This window comes from Xyrauchen texanus, chromosome 22 (genome assembly GCF_025860055.1).
Source record: "Xyrauchen texanus isolate HMW12.3.18 chromosome 22, RBS_HiC_50CHRs, whole genome shotgun sequence".
NCBI classification, from domain to species: Eukaryota; Metazoa; Chordata; class Actinopteri; order Cypriniformes; family Catostomidae; genus Xyrauchen; species Xyrauchen texanus.
In genome coordinates this window covers 5,766,850-5,786,008 of record NC_068297.1, presented here as the reverse complement: position 1 = coordinate 5,786,008, position 19,159 = coordinate 5,766,850, and the positions used below count along the sequence as shown (strand labels likewise).

Here is a 19,159-nt window from a genome sequence, read left to right as displayed (position 1 = left end):
GCCCTGCTCTCAGCACACTGTGTCTAAATCTGTTATGGCTCAATTTAGGAGCTGTTGCCTGTTTCTCTCTCTCAGTGTCAGAGTATTTTGATGCGTGGAAGAAAAGGGAGAGAGGGAAAATGCTTGCACATGCCTGAGATGTCCCTGGGGATGTGTGCCTCATTTAGAATTCAGCTGGTAGTCATGTGACTTGTCAGTCGTACTCTTGCACTGGCTGCGCTAGTGAAGGGAAAACAGTTGGTGCGTGGCTGTTGCCATGACTCAAGCTAATGCTTGTTCTCTCCCTGCAGAAGCTCAGACATATAAAAGGTGGCGCAATTCATTCATGGCAGCCGGCTATGCAAGATCATCCAGTCCCAAATAACGGGGGGATGCTAAGGTCAGTAAACAGTACATAAGCCAAGCTGTCTTGAATTCTGTGGTGCACATCCTCTAGATCAAAATAATCTAAAGAGGCTCAATTATGCTTTTGGGGATTTTACCTTTCCTTTAGTGTGTAGTATAGCTGTTTGTGCATGTAAAAGGTCGGCAAATTTACAAAGCACAAAGTCCACGCCAAAGGGAGTTACTCTCTCCCATAGAAAACACTACTCCAGAACTGCCTGAAATACCTGGTTTGCAATCCAGCCATTACTTCTGTGACATAGCTAAGTCATTATGTAACACATTTGCATAATGCACATATTTATTGAACCTGTAAATGAGCATAATATGAGCTCTTCAAACAGGGTCCATGAAATAGCTTCTCTTAAGTATTGAAAAGGCTGTGTACATTTCAAAACATTTATTGTTTCTACTCTGTATGTATTTTGCAAATTCATTTTTGTTTAGTTAAGCATTTTTTAATAGCGTTACTTAAGTAGAGTGCAGTATTTGAAAAATGGCAGCATTTATAGAAATTCATAACACATTTCGCACTGCATTTCCTTTTTGTCTTGGACACATACATATTTGTAATCAAAAGATGAGATATTCAAGAGTTTTGAGCAAAATAATTGGGTCTCAAAAGCATATATACCGATCAGCCACAACATTAAAACCACATGCCTAATATTGTGTAGGTCCCCCTCTTGCCACCAAACAGTGCCAACCAGCATTTCAGAATAGCATTCTGACATACTATTCTTCTCTCCACAATGTTACAGAGCAGTTATCGGAGTTGCCATAGACCTTGCCAGTTCGAACCAGTCTGGCCATTCTCTCTCATCAGCAGAACTGCTGCTCACTGGATGTGTTATTTTTTTGGCACCATTAGGAGTAAATTCCAGAGACTGTTGTGTGAAAATCCCAGGAGATCAACAGTTACAGAAATACTCAAACCAGCCTGTCTGACACCAAAAATCATCCATGTGATTATCTAATCAGCCAATCATGTGGCACCAGTACAGTGCATAAAATCATGCAGATACGGGTCAGAAGCTTTAGTTAATGTTCACATCAACCATCAGAATGGGGAAAAACTGTGATCTCAATGATTTGGACCGTGGCATGATTGTTGGTGCCAGACCAGTTTGAGTATTTCTGTAACTGTTGATCTCCTGGGATTTTCACACAACAGTCTCTAGAATTTACTCCTAATGGTGCCAAAAACAAAAAACATCCAGTGAGCAGCAGTTCTGCTGATGGAAATGCCTTGTTAATGAGAGAGGTCAACAGAGAATGGCCTGATGGTTTGAACTGACAATGTCTATGGCAACTCTGATAACTGCTCTCTACAATTGTGATGTGAAGAATATAATCACAGAATGCTATTCTGCGATGCGGGATGGCGCTGTTTGGTGGCACGAAGGGGACCTACACTATATTAGGCAGGTAGTTTTAATGTTTTGGCTGGTGTGTGTGTGTGTGTGTGTGTGTGTGTGTGTGTGTGTGTGTATATTGCAACACAGTGACAAACAAGTTTTTTGTTCAAAAATATTACAATTGTTTGCTTAAATGATGCATCAGAATTCAAATTCTAGGCCTATTTATGTGTTTTTTTCCCCTTGGATGCATAAATATGTTTAGGCAAAAGATGAGATATTCATGAGGTTTGAGCTGAATAATAAGGTATTCTGCACAGCCAACAGATTTTTTTTGTGTAAATGTGCAATTGCTTCCTTATAATACATCCAAATTCAAATGTTCTTGCCGAACATATTTACAGTACTACTGAAAATCCCACGGGTTTGCATGAGAGCGCAATGAATTAAACATACAATTTAATTTAAAATAACTTTCTGTGCAGAATGTGTTTAACCATATTCCATGTATATTGAATGAAGATTTTTGGAGTTATGATTTGTGGTGCATTGCAGTGATATTGTCTCTGTTCTGCCTGTGAGGAATCTAAGGTGTGTTGTCTGGATCAGGAGTGGGCTTCTATTGTCATGCTAAAACTGACTTGTGTTGAGGTGTTTCAAGTTTCGCCTGACATATAAAGAAAAATAAACAAATACCCCATCCCCACCCATTAGAGAGTGCGGGTGTCACTTCCTTTTTACAACACACATGTTTTGTGTGGTGTAAGAGTGTGTGTGTGTGTGTGTGTGTGTGTGTGTGTGTGTGTGTGTCAAATTCTACATGTTTTAATGGAATGCTTATTACACAGGCAACTACAAGACATGGATGAGTCTCCTTATTTTTTGGTTGTAAGTTCGGCAGACAGATTTGTGCAGAAATGTTCAAGACATTTTATAGGCTTGTCTATCAGAGGATCACATGGTTGTTTTAAATGGCCATTTGGAATAAATAAAATCCATAATGCCCCGTGTTGGTATATAGACCCATCAGCAGATCGCATGTTGATTGCAAGATTTTCTCACAAACAATGTATTGATGTGAAATATCCTTTCCTTTGCAATGCAAATCTTTTAATTTCTTTTAAACTACACCTTTATTTAGGTAGAAACAAACATCTCAGAATTTAAAATGTCTTTCATTCTTGGTAAGCATCTTTGTCGTAGCTTGCCTATTTTGGAACATTTGTTTTCGTTCACATTGTAAAATCACTGTAGTCTGTCCACCCTTAGGTAGCCAGGGAAGCCAGCAGCTTCTTCCCCTCCTCCAATTCCCTTCATTCCCATAACACACACACATTCTATCTTTTCCTCTCTCCCTCCCTTCCTCCCCTCCCTCCAAGGGTGAAGTTTCCAGCGGATAAAAATACAACCACTCCAAAGGTTACGCTGCAGTGCCATCGTGCACAATTGCCCATGGTAACAGCCTTGTTCAAAACATCATTTATTCAGGAATGTGCGGACACAAAGAGTGGAGACAGAGGTTCAGTGTTAACCCTGCGTGTGCCAGACGTTTTGCTGGCTGCAGCACAATTCTTCTACAGTACAGGAACATCTTGCATGTTCTTTGTTAAAAAAAGATGTTAAAATACTTTTTTCTACCTCAGCCTAATATGCAGAAACAACTACATTGCAGAGCATTTGTAGTTAGATTCCACTCAAAAGTATAAACACTGACTCTGTGGCACTATCAAAATGTTGCTTAGTGCAGGTGGAACTATCTGTTTGGCTGACCTATGATAGACATGGTGAGTGTTTTGGAGCTATATGGGGTTTTCCACAATGCCCCTTATGTTGGTTTATAGGCCTGTCAGTAGAATGCATGTTGATTGCAAGATTTTCTCACATTCAGTTTATTGAAATGAAATATCTTTTGCAATGCAGTGTCGCTTTATTGCGTTATTTATCTTGCATGTAGCAAGATCTTGTTTACAGACTGACAATAAATATTGTGTTCTGCCCCCTGATGTTGTCTGTTTATACTCATTTTAGAAGTTCTATTTCTTAAATATAAAAAACCCAATGCGAGTCCGTTAACCACATATTCTCTCCCTCCTTTTCCCCCAGAGCGTCAGTGCATCCCTGACTGCGAAATGGCATTTAACTCTCCTTGACTGTGCTTGTTATTTAGCACCAACAGAGAGGGTTTGTGTGCGATGGGGTTATTCCCATTTTGTTTTCATTCACTGTGCTTCTTGAGCACAGCCATTTATAGATGATGATGTCAGCACTATCTTCCATAGCTCAGGGCCTCTTTGGCACGTATTGTGTGCAATCTCAGACATTCCATTTCTGCCTCGCAAATAAGCTGCGGGCTACAGTGGGTGTGTGCCTCCCCCACCTCTTTCTGCAGACATTAAAGGCGCAGAGAGGGAATTGATTTCTACTCGCATTTCACTCCTACTCCTCCGTTTTCATTTTGGGGAGGCTTTTTTCTGAGCACATGAAAATGGACTAAAGGGCACCATGGAGAATCTGTCTGTCTTGGAAAGCTCGCTGCCTGGATTGTTCAAGCATGGATTCACTTGATTGATCTAAAGTGTTGAACTGAGAACCAACTGAAAACCTGACAGAGAGCAATCTTTGTATCGGAGCAAGCTTTTGAGTCTTTCATGTGCTATCCAACTACCTTTTAAAGGAATTGTACACCCAAACATGAAAATTGTGCCATCATTGACTCACCCTCATGTTGTTTCAAAGACATTTTGACTTGCTTTTTTTCTGTAGAGCACAAGAGGAGACGATGAAAGTGAATGGGACCGAGGTTGACAGTGCCTAACAATTTGCCTAAGATCTCCTTTTGTGTTCCACTGAAAAACAGTCACATGTGTTTGGAACAACATGTGGGTGAGTAAACAATTACAAAACTTAAATCTTTTGACTAATTATACCTTTAACCATTGTGCATACAAAAGGTACATGCTGATATATTTTTTTACATAAATTTGGCTGAGGATGGACTGATGTTTGACTGAGCACTAATATTTGACCGGCACCGATTTTAACAAAAAACGATTGGCCAATACCGATATTTCGCCACTCACCTTTTCTGATCAGATCACTGTTTTACTAAAGAGCATTTGTAAAGAGCTTTTTGCTTTTTTTTTCTGTTCTAACAATAAAATATTTCCATTGAAAATGTATTGGTTCCGTTGAACGCATGACAGGCCAAATATTTTAAACAGAGCCAACAATGAAAGATAAATGCAAGATAAATGTATTTAAAAAGTTTCTAAATACGATAACATGATGATTGATAAGAAACTAATTATTTTGTACTTCTAAAATACTTTTGCACTTTTTTTTCAGTTAAAAATAACAGCACTCACATTGTACATGTATGAAGTGTATATGTTAAAACAAAACAAAAATAATAATATACATATGTTGAGCAATTTCATGGAAATGCCAACCACTTCATGAAAAAATGTAGTGTTTTAACCAAACAAACATTATATTGATATAATGGATATTGCCGTCTAGACCGCTAGAGGGCGCCACTTGCTCACACAGCGCTGACTGAAGTGATAAATACAAACTATATTTTGAAAAAAAGGTTTTTAAGGTTTAGTAATCTCGCAAAGCTATATTGCGATTTCAGTCTTAATTAAATCAGTCATGCAGCATTAATTGATATTATACCGTTATTTGGATGGTTTCACTCATTATGTAGCCTATAGCTTAGTGCCACTTTCACAACTGTCACTTGGGTTTATGCCGGTTTTTCCACATTTACGTGAGAATGAGAAGTAATACATCATTTTTATTCTATGTTCTTTGGGGTGCCTACCATTCTGCATATTGTGCTTATTATTATTTTTATTAGATTTCATTGGTGGTGGTGTAGTGGTCTAAAGCACATAACTGGTAATATGGTAATCAGAAGGTCACTGGTTCGATCCCCACAGCCACCACCATTGCTTCCTTGAGCAAGGCACTTAATTCCAGGTTGCTCTGGGGGGATTGTCCCTGTAATAAGGGCTCTGTAAGTCACTTTGGATAAAAGTGTCTGCCAAATGCATAAATGTAAACGTAAATAATTAATTACAAATAAACAGTCGGTTTGTTATATCTGCATTTTCATTCTAACCGATATGCCGATGGTTTTCATTTGGTCAATAACTGGCTGATAAATATCAGCAGCCGATATACATCGGTGAATCCCTGAATTTGCCGTTCATCACATTTATTTCAACATACCGCTGAATACAAGACATTCAGCTCTCTGTTTTTGAGTTTGTAGTTGCATAGACTGGTTGGAAGGAAAAGGTTAATGTGTAACAGTGCAGTTCTTGGCTGGCAGACTGGAGAAATATAGCCCCCTTTCATTCTCTGGCTTGTTTACATGACTGGCAGCCATTTTAGACGAGCTCTGCTAAAACAGAGTGGCCTCATGTTTCTGAGGCTTTCACAGTGCAGCGAGTTCAGTCAGCGGCTTGTTCTGTCATCCATCTTCCACCGGGGGGCCCTTCCCCCCAACTCACACACACGTTCATTCTTTCTCATTCTGCAGTCTAGTCATCATCCACAATCCACTGTACCCTGAGAGAGTATATCTTTCAACTAAGTGCTCTGTAGTTTATTAATGCAATAAGCAACGAGAGGCTGTATATTACAGTGACTTTAACCCAGGTAAGGGTTGTTCTTAGGCACGATGCAAAACTTTGAGGCTTTCATCATATTGCTGTTTCCATTTCAATAAATTGTCAAATGGAATAACAAATGGAATAAGCACATAATATTGTTCATTAGCCTAACTGCAGTCTAAGGTTGCCATAAACATTTTGCAACTTGCCACATTAATATATAATGTGCTGTCACAGTCCACGTCTACATATTTAGTAAACGCATTGCTTTCGCTACACTAATGTTTCTCCTTCACACTAGAACAGCGTTGTCTCCATTAACTCATACTTTTGAAAATGCTAAAGACGTACAACTACTTCAAACACATCTCCGAATTTAGGCCATGTGTTACAGTGATTTTACAATATGTAAGGGGCCATTCACACAAACACTTTTTTCCCATCTTTCTGTGCTGTTTTTCTACATAAACATGGGTTAGACTGGCATGTTTGACCGTTGCAGTTTCTCTGTGATTTTGAGCATCCTGTGCAGAAATGCTGTGTTTTTTTTAGAAGCCATTTCAGGTTAAAAAGAACAATAACTTTTTAAACCGCATCTCGAGACACCTGCTTTCTGTTATGTTCGTTGTGCACCCACACTTCATTTTGCATTCATCCACACTAGAATGCTTTTTTCTCCAATGAAAATTAGGCTTTTCAAAAATGCAGAAATGCTCTTCCATACTTTGGAAAACTATGACTTTTGGAAACTTTTTCAAATTTAAACGGATTACTGCCTTATACGCAAACATCTCGCAAGTCTTTAGTGTGAGTGGCTCATATGAGGTTTTCTTAGGCACAATTATGATAAAAGACACAGATGTTTAATAAATATATATATATATATATTGTTTATTATTATCAGAAAACAACAGCTCTTCAAGTTAATTGTTTCACTAGCCTTTCTGTATGCTGTTTACTGTTGCCAAGCAATCCAGCAACACATTTGTTTTCCGTCAGAGGTGTGCATTTATCTGCATTTTACAATGGCTTTGAATTAGGGCTGCAACGGTACATGTATCCACGCCAAACTGAATGGATACAGGGCCTTCAGTATGGTACGAATGATTACATATCTTAGCACGAGTGAAACCAAATTTAAAACAACATATAATGAACAACACAAACCGCGTAGAACTAAAATACAACAACCACACGGAAACCAAACTTAACAGAACAGAGCGCCACACAGAACACTAGAATCTGCGGATCAGATAAATGCATGTGAAGTTTATACTAGCAAGCTCACTATTTTTCCCAAAAACATGTTGGTCTTAAATAAGCCAGAGATTGAAGATCCACCGCATCTCTAAAATCTGTTGTTTGGGAGCATTATTGTTTTGCAATAAATTACAGTAATACTTGATGAAGGCTGTAAATCAGTTCTGTTTCACCAGTCGGGTATGTCGCAGGAGGCACATCTAACATAATGACTCATTTGCAGTTAAATCATCCACATGTGTCTCTTGAGTTTACAGGAGCAAAGCATAAACATCCTGTGCAAGTTAGTTTCGCCACGGCTTTCAAGCAGCCTCTCACTGCAAGCTCAGACAGGGTTAAAGCAAAAACGAAAGCCACTGGAGTATTCATTACTGCAGATATGTCAACATACTCGGTCATCGAGAACACAGGATTTAAGTATCTGCTTAATGTGCTTCAGCCCAGTTATAAAGTTCTTACAAGAACTGGGACATTGTCAATGTCTATCCTCTGATAATGTGGATATTTTTATTTCCCTGAAAAAAAAATTTGAGTTGAAAGGCAAAAGACACAGAAATCTGCACTGCTAACGTCTTAATTTTGTTAGAATTATTATAATTACACTTTTTTAAATGTAATATTATTTATGTTTTTATTAAATGTGCTTATAAGAGGCTCTTAAGTTTTGTGTTATAATTTAGTTGAAGAAATATGCATAGTGCAGTCATGTATAAATGAGCCTTCACAATAAGAATTGTTGTCCATCAGCCATTGTGTTTACAAAATACATAATTTGAAGAAAGATTCTTTATTTTCCCCACTGTACCGAAGCCGTACAGAACCGTGACCCCAAAACAGAGGTATGTACCGAACCGTGAATTTTGTGTACCATTGCAGCCCTACTTTGAATGCATCCAATCAGAGCTATCTCAATCCAAGTCTGAACTATCCGTTTTGAAATTCTGCTTGCACATTCCAAGATTTTGATTTATTGAAAAAAGTTTGCCGCAATTTAATTTTTGGTTTGCTATTTAAAGTACTTTTAATTGCTTAACTGACTCTTTCTCAACTTGCTTTTGTGTATCATATTTTCTTAATGTCCTTTTAAGAAGAGTCACTCAACCTTGTCTTGTCCTAAATTTGAAAGCACATGCTTTCACAGAGCTGTTAAGGGATCAGGATACCGTGTCTGCATTAGTATCCACCGTTGCCTTGATCCTGTATCAACAAACACAGATGATCTCACTGGACCAAAACCATCATTATTAATAGCAGCAAAACTCCCACGTAATTAAAACCTTCCCAACGACCTTGTGGTGAAACCAAAGGTTGTCATCTGTCTCCGATGCAGCTGCAAGAAAGGACACGGTGTGTGGCTTGCCTTCTGAAGTATGGTTGGATGGTTCTTTTTTTATTTAATTTTTTATTTTCTCCCCAATTTGGAATGCCCAATTCCTAATGCGCTCTAAGTCCTCATGGTGGCATAGTGACTTGCCTCAATCCGGGTGGCGGAGGACGAATCTCAGTTGCCTCCGAGTTTGAGACCGTCAGTCTGAGACTTGGCTTGTTGTGCACGTTACCGCAGAGACATAGCGTGTGTGAAGGCCCACACTATTCTCCATACGTCATCCACATACAACTCACCACGCGCCCCGCTGACAGCGAGAACCACACATTATAGCGACCATGAGGAGGTTACCCTATGTGACTCTACCCTCCCTAGCAACCGGGCCAATTTAGTTGCTTAGGAGACCTGGTTGGAGTCACTCAGCACCCCCTAGATTCGAACTCGCAACTCCAGGGGTAGTAGTCAATGCTTGCTGAACTACCCAGGCCCCTAATTGGATGGTTCTTTAAAAGGTGATGTCATTTATCGGTTTCATTTCCATTAGGCCTTTTTGAAGTATTATTTCAGGCCCTCTGACTGGATCTAATCGAGCGTTTCTCTGTGTATAATCAACCCTACAGCACGTCTATACACCCGGTGTGGTATCATCTGCTTTCATTTGAAAATAAATGGGATTGATCAGCCTCCTGAGCTGTTTGTTTCAATCATGTCGACAAATAACATCCTCAGTTTGTGAGATAGAATTAGCCTTTTCCTCAATCATTAGGCTGTGTATTTTTTTTTTTTTTTTTTTAACATAATAGGATCTTTTACTAAATGTATTGTACAATTTATTTATTTTTTTATTTATTTATTTATTTATTTTTTTATTTTTTTTATTTGTAATTTTATTCTCTTTTAGGGTGACTTTTAACATCTGTCCGGGGTCTGCAGATGAAAAATAGCCTTCTGGCATATTGGCAGCAATATTAATTAATATGCACTGTCCCTGTAATAATAAATAAATAAATAAATAAAATACTGTATGCATGTAGCAAAAATGATTTTGTGAACATGTTGTTAAAAACAATAAAAAATTATTTATTTTGTTTAGGTATTTGGTTATTTTGCATTACAAGATGAACAATGGGGAAGTGTCGTGAAAATCACAATAAAAAAAAATAATCATAAAAAATTATGGGAAAATGTGGGAAAAAAAATGTATGTAATTTTTTGTTTTTTTTGTTTTATGCAAATATTTTGTTTTGATTTTTGTGAGATTCACCAACGTATTTTTATTTGTACATTTCCTTACAGACATTACAAGAATAAAAACCAAGCAGCTACATTTGGAAATTACATTCATATTTACATTTATACTTCTATTCTGAATAGCTACATTTATTAGCTATAAGCCCGTTAGTTTCCGTGAATTTTATTCACATCCCCCATTTGTTGATTACACGTTTTCACAGCATATCCAGCTGACGCCTGCCGTGCTCTGTGTTTGATGACCTGAGCTACTGGCTGCTTCTCGGTTAATAGAGACATTGATGCTGCTGTACCCCAACTGCCACCAATACCCCCTGTAAATGGGTACAGCCGTAATCACCTTCCTCCTGTCACCCCTCCCCACCTCTAGCCCATCTGTTGCGTGAACGAGACTTGTGATGGTGCTTCATTAAAAAGTGTCAGAGAAGCGTCAACGGCTGCACCAGTCTTCCCTTCACTCTTTCAGACTTGACTTGAAATAAGTATGGGGAAAAGGTATGTGTAAATTGTTTTCGCAGACTATTTGTTTCAGTCTCGGCTGGCTGATGTAGTTTACACCAAACATGAAATGAAGTTGCTCAGGAACGCTAATGAAATTCGAACAAGGAATGAAAGAATGTCATTGGCAATCCCTTCTTTGTGATTTTTCTTCCCCCATTGCAGGCCTTAGTGCTCTCGTGAATTAATTCGAAACACTGGCGCCATTGATTGGATTTCCATGGATCTGAATGAATATTGAAACAATAGCTCTTACACATAGCAGACTCATCGATATAGTTCTTGTTTATATTTTAGCAAAGCTTAACCTTTTATTTTGAAAAGAATCAGACAATTAAAAATTTTGGGCTATTTCGATGCAGTTAGATTTTGGGCTATTATATTCTTGGTACAATTTTGCTAAGTGGTTTCTAGGGTGTTGTGGTGGTTTCTTACTGACCCAAGTGAAAAGAGCTCACCTCCAGGTCTCCATGGTATTTTGGTCCCTATATAGGGCTTGGGTCACATTTATATTGTCCCCAAGGTGAAAATCACAAGTCACATCCCTTAGAAAAGTAATAGCACACCTCTCCTTAACATGCCAAACAATTTGAGATAATACGCAATGTCCTTAGTACAAATGTTGTGGAATGAGTTGCGTACATGCCAAACATTCACACTTATTGATAGGGGTTTGTTCGGAACGTAAAAGTGATGAAACGGCAATAGTGAAAGCGTTATCATAGCGCTAAGCTGCATTCACACTGCCAGCTACTTTGTCGCTGCATGTCGTCAGTGGCTGGAGGTTAGGTCGCTGGAGGTTAGGTCGCTAGTGGTGTGTAACCGCACTGTTTCTTTACAATGAATATTAAAATTATTAAAATATTAGGATCACATGAGCTCCATCATCTTCTCTCGTATTGGCTGGCGCTCCTGAAAGTCACTCTTCATTTGCATAAAGTTAAACATTTCTCAACTTTGTCAGGGAGTTGGAGACGCCAACATCCGGTCGCCTTCGCTCGTGTTGCCGGAAGTCGCCAGTTCTCATTGAAAATGAATGAGATGAGGTCGTTTAGTCGCTGCGTGTCGCTGGCAGTGTGAACGCAGCTTTAGAAAGCAATAACAGTTACAGAAGTCTTGATTCAGATCTTGTGTTGTGCATATGTGTCTCTTAAGGTGCATTTACTGTGTGAACAGGTTTGTTTAGTTCACCTAAAAATTATGATGAAACGCAATGGCTTGTCGGTTTGGTGCAGTTCGAGCACATCTTTAAAATTCTTGACCAAGGAGAACTGGGGCTTGTTAAAAATGTGATGACTGTTCTGGGTTCAAAACAAGTAAAGCTCAATTAACAGCATTTGTTATATAATGTTTATTATCACAAAATAAAAAGAATTTATCTTGTCCCTTGTTTATTAAAAAATAGCAAAAATCACTGTTACATTTAAGAACTTTCAGTGGAAGTGAATGGGGCCAGACAATAAACGTTCAGATACACACTGTTTCAAAAGAACAGCCACAAGACATAAATATTATATGTGTGAACGTAATGTTAGTGTTTTATAGTGTACGTTTTAATGGCGATACTTTTGAGTGTTTATTTGAATGTGTATGAACTGGTCCTATTCACTTCCATTGTAAGTGGCTGATTGTAGCTGCAATTTTTGCTCTGTCTTTTGCTTACTCTTCTTTTTTGTGGTAATCAGCATTGTCTCAAATGCTGTAGCTTGAGCTTAACTTGTATTGAATCCGGAACATTCCTTTAAATCTAATCTTGGGTGTGGTTTGGACATGACGTTCTTTATTTATTTTCTCATTTTTAAATTACGCTGCACAAAGTATAAATACAGGCTTTATTCGCCTAGGGAAAAAAACCTTTTTCCATTGTATAAATTAGGCTTCAGAAGGAGCTCACACAGTGGCTTTCTTTCACTATTTTGTATACATCCACTTGTGGAGTATTATTAACAAACAATCTTTGGCATCATCTCTGACATTTCCCTCAAATGTCATGTCTGTTTGGCAGAGGTGTGCTGTATTTTGGCATGGGATTCAATGGCATGGCTCTCCACGTCTTCTGTGTGATTATGGGATGGAGGACTGTGCTTTAAATAGTATGCCAGTGAAGGAGAGCATGGGTCTGATTGGCAGTAGCAATGTATAATTCAGTTTCAACCCCCAGGGTTCAGACCGAGTGTGTTCTGATTACTAATCAGCAGACATGGTCACTCTCCGCACCTCCTCTACGACGAGATGGCAAGACCAGCTATCAGCTGCTGTGTCTCATGAGATATTGCATGCCAATCTGGGGAGCACCACTGAAAAAGGTGGGAGGGGGTTTAGAGAAGATGCTTGTAACCATGGAGATGGGGGCTATGAGGTGATGCTGGTTGGTTGTAATGTGTAGGTCTCTTAAGTTTCCTGATATTTCACTTTTTCTCTCACCCTCCGTGCTTTTTCGGTTTTTCGGTTACATCTAGCTGTGGTGGAAAACAAGGATATCATCTGTCAGTAGTTAAAGAACCTGTAAATTTGCTTGACAAATGCTGTTTTCTTTCCTATGTTAATGAATTTAAATTGAAACAGAATGTTTGGGTGGGGCTTATCGAAGGGCTTGTGTCCTTTTATACAGTATATAGTCAACAGGCTTTAGTTATGTCTCAGCCAAAAACCATGATTGTTTTACTTGCTAGTCTATTGCAGGTTGTGTAAGGGGGAGGGAAATTCTCATGTTTCTCATGCATTTGACTCGACAAAAAACTTTTTTCAAAATCCAGAGTTTGAAAACTCTGTTTTCAGTTTCCTAAACTAATCATTTTCCAAGGTATGCAGTATTGGAGAGCGAAAAAGCCATTCTAATGTGGATAAGAGGCATAAACGTAGATACATTTAATGCATTTTCAAACTAAAATGAATTAGTGCGGACGCAGCCCAAGTCATTTACACACAACATGCTATTACGTTCCTGTAACACTTTTCGTGTAATGGGTGTTTTTAAATGTATATTTATTTTTATTGTCTTTAAATTTATAATCGTGTTTAATTCTGTCCCTAAGAATCATTTTTTGAGGGTTTAAAGGCATACATTTAAAGCTTATAATTTTATAAAAGCACTTACATTAATTCTACTGTTAAAACTCATGTATTATTTGAGCTCTAAAGTTGGTTAAATCTCAATTTTTCAGGCATTTTAGGGTTTGTTCACATTACATCGTCATGGTAATGAAGTTACACAGAAAAGGTTAGTAAGTGATTTTATTCCTTTTGAACCCGGAATATTCCTTTAAAGTGCAATATTTATAAAATGTTTTCTAAAAAACCATATCCAGTTTCTACAAACAACTTGGAAAAGTAATGGAAATTTTATGGAAAAGACATATAGAGGTCTGGGAACCCTTCGCGTGCTGAACGATGCAATTCCCATGCTGGTTTAGGCTGGTGAAGCTGCTTCACCAGGTTTTTTTTCTTTTTCTTTTTTTTTTTCTGGTAATGCTGGTTAACCAATGACAGCTTGCTGGTATGCTACATCACCAGCTTGCTGTGTTTTGGACCAGCATCCAAAATACAACATATGCTGGTTACCATCTATGAGTTTATTTCCAAAGTGCTGCTCTTTAATTTTATGAAACAGCTGTCATTTTTTCCACATCATTGATTTTTGTAGCTCTGCAGGTCTGTCAAAAATAATCTCCCTGATTTTGTCAAGTAAAAGTTTTATATATATATATTTTACAGCTATCTGACATTACAGAGGTTGATTTGCTGTATGTTCCAATATCTATCTGTCTATCTCTTGCTCATGTTTTTTCACTTATTCTAGTTGTCTCTCTTCTTTCCATCCTATATATTTCACTCGCTCCTTATTCTGCTTTTGTTGTTGTTCAGGAGCCAGACCTCTTTTGTTTTATCTCTCTGACTCACTCACATTTCTGGTAATCGGAACCAGAGCTGCTCCAGAAGTCTGACGTTCCACAATCACAGAAAGGAGCCACTTGCCTGGGGTGAATTCTGCTGGTTAGGTCGTACTCACATTCCATGGCACACTTTATGTTTGAGTTTGAAATCTTGCTGAAATGTGGGCCAAAGAGTACACAGAGTCCACTACATTTTTCCAGCTTTCCTCCCCCCAAACACTTTTGCACTGTTGCAAAACCTAGTGAGCTTCCCATTGAGGCAGCATTTTAAAGGGCTGAAAATTTAAAATCTGTAATTTTTTACTCATGCTATTCTGAACCTGTATTACTTTATTTCTCCCTTGGAACACAAAAGGAGATGTTAGGCAGAATTTTAGCCTTATGTGCCCTTCAAGTGGACTCGGAAATATCATAATTATGAGCTCCGATCACATGAATGACCCAGCGAAGTCGGAAGTGGGAAACTCTGAATTCTAGATGATACCAGAGTTGTCGAGATGTGAGGAGTCGTAATCTTTCAACATGGTGGAGGAGAGTATGGTTTCTGTAGCGAATTACATTTAATTGTTAATTCATTTATGTACATCAGCAACAATTTGATGCATTTTGTAAATTTTTACAATGTGAAAATAGCTTTTATTTGACCAAAATTCAGCAGGCTAACTGAGTAATGTATTTTGCTGTCAAAATAAATTTCCTCAAAAAATATGGATGAATGAACCAGGCATTATCCATGTTTCCTGTTCTTTCTGACAACAAAGCACTTGAATGCGACATACTCATAATTACAACTTCAGAAGTGGGAAGTAGGATAATTACGAGAGTACAGGAAGACACTGTTTACTTTCATTACGTGGAAAAAAGATGCAATGAAAGTGAATGGTGACTAAGCTTGATTTTATGCCCAATATCTTTTATGTTCAACAGAGGAAATGAAGATAAACAGGTTTGAACAACATGAGGGTGAGTAAATGATGAACACAAACATTATTGGTGAACTATCCTTTAAGGCATCATTGACGTGCACCCAGTTCGAAGGCTGTTCCAAAATATAGGCAACCTATGCTGCCTATTAAGATTTCGCCATATTCTAATCTAAGGAAGCATTGCATGTATACTTTGCGAAGATGGCAAACCCAAAATACGATGAAAATAAATCCAAGATGGCGGATGAAGTGAAAGAAAAGTAGATTTTATATATATATATATATATATATATATATATATATATATATATATATATTATATATATATACACACACCAACACATACAGACATGCATATAAACACTGGTGGCCAAAATGTACAGATTTTGCTGTTTTGGAAGGAAATTGGTACTTTAATTCATCAAAGTGGCATTCAACTGATCACAAAGTATAGTCAGGACATTAATAATGTGAAAACAGCACCATCACTATTTGAAAAGTAATTTTTTTATGAAATCTAGACATTCCCCACTCCAACACCTTATCCTTGAGTAATCATGCTAAATTGCTAATATGGTACTAGAAAATCACTTGCCAATATATCATACACAGTTGAAAGTTATTTGGTTTGTTAAGTTTAGCTTAACATTGTCTGTTTTTGTTTGTCTTAAGGTCAATATTAGTTCAAAAATCGCAAAAAAAAGAAATGGCTTTCTCTGGAAACTCGTCAGTCAATCATTGTTTTGAGGTATGAAGACTATGCAATGCTTGAAATTGCCAAAAAACTGAAACTGACAGCTTCATTGAATTCTACGCGCTCAACACCAGTTTCATGTACAACAGTAAAGAGAAGACTCAGGAGGACTTATGGGAAGAATTGAAAAGAAAAAGCCACTTTTAAAACAGAAAAACAAAAAGAAAAGGTTAGAGTGGGCAAAGAAACACAGACATTGGACAACAGATAATTGGAAAAGAGTGTTATGGATCTTAACCCCATTGAGCTTTTGTGGGATCAGTTAGACTGTAAGGTGCGTGAGAAGTGGCCGACAAGACAGCCACATCTATGGCAAGTGCTACAGGAAGTGTGGGGTGAAATATCACTTGATTATCTGGACAAACTGACAGCTAGAATGCCAAAGACCTGCAAAGCTGTCATTGCTGCATGTGGAATTTTGGATTTTTTGATTAGAACACTTTGAAGTAGTTTAAGTATTTTAATTTTTTTCTCAAATTGTAATAATAATTTTTCACATTATTAATGTCCTGATTATACATTGTGATCAGTATAATGGCACTTTTGTTGAATAAAATTACCAATTTCTTTCCATAAGAGCAAAATCTGTACATTATTCCAAACCTTTGGCCGCCAGTGTATATACATAATTTCATTTAGTGCTCAAAAGATTGTGTGATTATCGTTAAAATAGTTGTGATTAAAAATGAGCTGTTTTCCACAATATTTGTGTGTGCATTTTTATGCTTATTAGAGCGTTTCCTCAAAGGTCAGTTTCCTGCTTTGTGCCTTCCATGCTAAATGCTAACTTAGCTTTAAGCTAACAGCAAACTCGTTTTGAATGAATTGGAGGTCAAATATTCTGGTCGGAGCACTATTTGTTTCGCATGAATATTCTGCCTACGTAGTATTCCTAATCAGTCACTTCTGAGGTTCCATTTATGTTTGGATGCTGCCTATGTAGTGCATCTGGGTTTTCAACCATTTTTTGCAGTTTCCCAGAAAATGTTGCTCAGCTTTCTCCCAAATTTAAAATCCATTACAGAGTCTTAGCCAGTGGCTAAATCAACATCATGTTCCCATGTTGTCTGAATGGTAATCATATCCACAGTAGGAGTACAGAACAGAGCATGAGTCATAGCTAGTTCAGTTTGAAATCAGAGGGTTTCATTCACACCCCTGAACGCCTGTGTTGTCTTTAAAGGTTGTGATTGGCTCATTCACACACTTCTGCTTTATGAGCTATAGTCAGGAGGACTCCTGCTGGTTAGTATGTGGTACTGCATTACCATGAGGTTTTATTCAGAGATAATTCCATTCTTGTTTGGCTTAAGCTGTTGAATAGCCTATTGACCATACTACCTCTTTCTTTTTTAGCTTTATTTTAAATCAGCATCAGAAGTTGTCACATTGATTGGAGACCTAGCATCAATATTTCGTACATATCTCTGAAGCGCACGACCATAAAAAATACACTTTTTTATTGATTATTGGTTCAGAGGAACACAACACTTCCCTCCATTAATGGCACAGTTAAAGTCGACATGAAATCAAAATGACTTTACTTGCCTTGTTAATACACCTTCTCGGTCTTATTGTGAATGATTCACGCGCATGTTATTCCATATGCTTTTCTTTTTATAGTTGCTCATCAAAATGAAATAACTTGCTCCACCTCTGGAACAACTTTTCTATTTGTCTTCCTCTGACCATTCAACAATGTGTCATATAGAGCAGTGGGACCCAAAAATGGGTCACAGGTCTGTTCTGAGCAAATAAAGCTAAATGCAGTAAATGCAACCAGACATATAGTTTTGTGTAGTTAGGATAGCTAGGTAAATAAGCTTATAAACTTACAAAGAGAGAAGAAAACACTTCCATATGTTTTCTTGTTGACTTAAAAAAAACACATGTCCAATCAAATTATGTTATTTTGGCACAAATTCATCTGTCACTTGGTAGTGGCTAGCCAATTTAGACAGATGCTAACATGAACAGGTTTGTGCGACATGCCCTTATCCTTATACTTGAGGCGGCTGTGGCTCAGTTGGTTGAGCGGGTCAGCCACTAATCGCAGGGTTGATGGTTCGAGTCCCGGCCCACATGACTCCATATGCCGAAGTGTCCTTGGGCAAGACTGAACCCACAAGTTGCTCCCAATGGCAGGCTAGCACCTTACCTAGCAGCTCTGCCGCCATTGGTGTATGAATGTGTGTGTGTGAATGGGTGAATGATTCACAGTGTAAAGTGCTTTGAATACTGTTAAGGCTTAAAAAGGTGCTATATATGTGCAGACCATTTACCATTTGAAAACTGTTATATTAATGAATATAAATGTTTGATTTGAAGGTCAAATATTAAGCATTTACAGTATGTATTTTTAGACCATGATCAATGGAAACATGTAAATGCTAAATGCTGCAAATGCTGTTAGATATTAAAATGCTTGCCATTTATTTTAACTTTAAATGAAACACTTATTGCCTCTCACCATAGGCCCAGTTTGAAAACCCATTACCTGAACTGACCAGGCCAGAAAGCAATTCTAATGTATTGCAGGGTGTTTGCTAATGGCAGCCGCCAGTCCTGACACAGATGTTGAGCCGTAGAGGAGAGCAGTGCCGCCCTGATTCCCTGTTCCTTCATGGTGATTAATGAAAGCCCATCTAACCGAGCTCCTCTCTCCGCCTCCACGGACCGCCTCGGCCTCTCAGGTCCCTGCTGTATTTCCTTCACGCTGTCAGATTTATACCAGGGTGTAGTGCATATTTCTGAAGTGCACACTCCATCTGCACTCACGGCTTGTTTTTCTTACATTTACTGTCTATGGCTTGGGATATTAATCATACGTCACTCACTCACTCCCTCCACTGCAGTTGGCTGTGCCCTTATGGGTATGCACCAGCC

General features: G+C 38.1%; 1 pseudogene; it reads left to right on the top strand.

Moving 5' to 3' along the window:
* Window positions 1-19,159, top strand: part of LOC127662303 (protein TALPID3-like) — a 108,836-nt pseudogene that overhangs the window by 21,887 nt on the left and 67,790 nt on the right.